The sequence below is a fragment of the Limulus polyphemus genome, unplaced genomic scaffold (assembly GCF_000517525.1).
Source record: "Limulus polyphemus unplaced genomic scaffold, Limulus_polyphemus-2.1.2 Scaffold2875, whole genome shotgun sequence".
NCBI classification, from domain to species: domain Eukaryota; kingdom Metazoa; phylum Arthropoda; class Merostomata; order Xiphosura; family Limulidae; genus Limulus; species Limulus polyphemus.
Window position 1 is genome coordinate 6,109 of NW_013668485.1, and position 1,705 is coordinate 7,813.

The following is a 1,705-nucleotide window of genomic DNA, read 5'->3' on the forward strand; positions in this document are numbered from 1 at the left end:
ATTTCAATTATTAATTCATCTTGGAGCTTATCCACTATCCCTTTTATCATTTCAATTATTAATTGAAATGATAAAAGGGATAGTGGATAAGCTCCAAGATGAATTAATAATTGGAATGATAAAAGGGATAGTGGATAAGCTCCAAGATGAATTAATAATTGAAATGATAAAAGGGATAGTGGATAAACTCCAAGATGGATTAATAATTGAAATGATGCAAGGGATAGTGGATAAGCTCCAAGATGGATTAATAATTGAAATGATGCAAGGGATAGTGGATAAGCTCCAGGATAAATTAATAATTGGAATTATAAAAGGGATAGTGGATAAGCTCCAGGATAAATTAATAATTGAAATGATGCTCAGTGCAATTATTTATTTTTTTTATTTCAGGTGCAGTCACAGATCAGTTGTCATTTTTCCTAGCTATTTTTAAATTAGTTATCTTATTCTTTGCTCACAAGTAATTTGGAAAACCATTTTGTGATTTTGCATTTACACTTTCTCTTAATTTCTGCCAGACAAATCTAGGCTTTTATATGTAGTTCTGCTTCAAGTATATTGACATTAGTTACTTGCATTTAGAATCCTTTCTCCTTAATTTCCGAGTAGGTTGGGTTCTCTAATCATTCTGTAAACCTACTAGTTCTCCCATTTCTGATCAGATACTGAAGCTACTTTGTAAATCATACCTGCCTGGGTATTTCATCACAAGTTTCCCCTCATAACAACTGCCAAGGTCTTCTCCAGTGACTGTTGTTCTCCCTGTTCAAACATATTCACTATTTTGTCTCAATAATTGAAGATACCTTTAACTCAATAAACAATCCCATTCAGCATCAAATGTTGCAGGCATTATATAATCTTCACAACAAATATACATCTCTTACTGCTCTTGTTTTCCATCTGCAATGTTTAAAAAGTCTCTAACTGTGGTAACTGGATTGCAGTTTTCATTTTCAGTGGATAGTATGTCTTATTTTTTGTTTCTCATCTCTTTGGAGTTAGGATCTTCAATATATTTCTAGCAGAAAGTATTGTCTGTAAATTATTGAATACCAGTAAAAAATTGCTATGAAAATACTTTTTAAAACCACCATTGAACTCACATATTTAAACGTTTTACTTAAATACTGGACAAATATAATTTAGAACTCAAAGTTCAAATCAACATATAGCCCAAAACTGGCCATATGTCTTCCAGACTTTTAACTGTTTCCTATAACTGTTTATTAATACTGCTATCTTCATCACAGCCATCATTTTTGGCAGTGATATTTTATCACAATACTATTTGTTTGTCTAGCTTTCTGATTATCAGTCAATTTTTTTTCATCCCGGAGTTTCATGAACTTAAATTCGAGATGTGAAACTCAGGCATCAGTCAATCAATCTTGTAATGTAATCATATTATGCTTGTGTCTAGATATCATTGTCCTTTATACTTATAGAATAACTACTATTTCATTATAAGTGACTCAAGAGTTTATGTGGTGGCTGCCTAAAGTAACTGTACAATACAGTATTTAAAAAAAATCTCATTAGGACAAGTGTTCAAGTTACTATCACAGTGTTTGTTTTCTTTGGGTTAAAGGTTCTTGTTCCCCTGTTAATCTTGGAACCGTCCGGCATGGCCAGGTGGTTAAGGCACTCGACTCGCAATCTGAGGGTCGCAGGTTCGAATCCCTCTCACACCAAACATGCT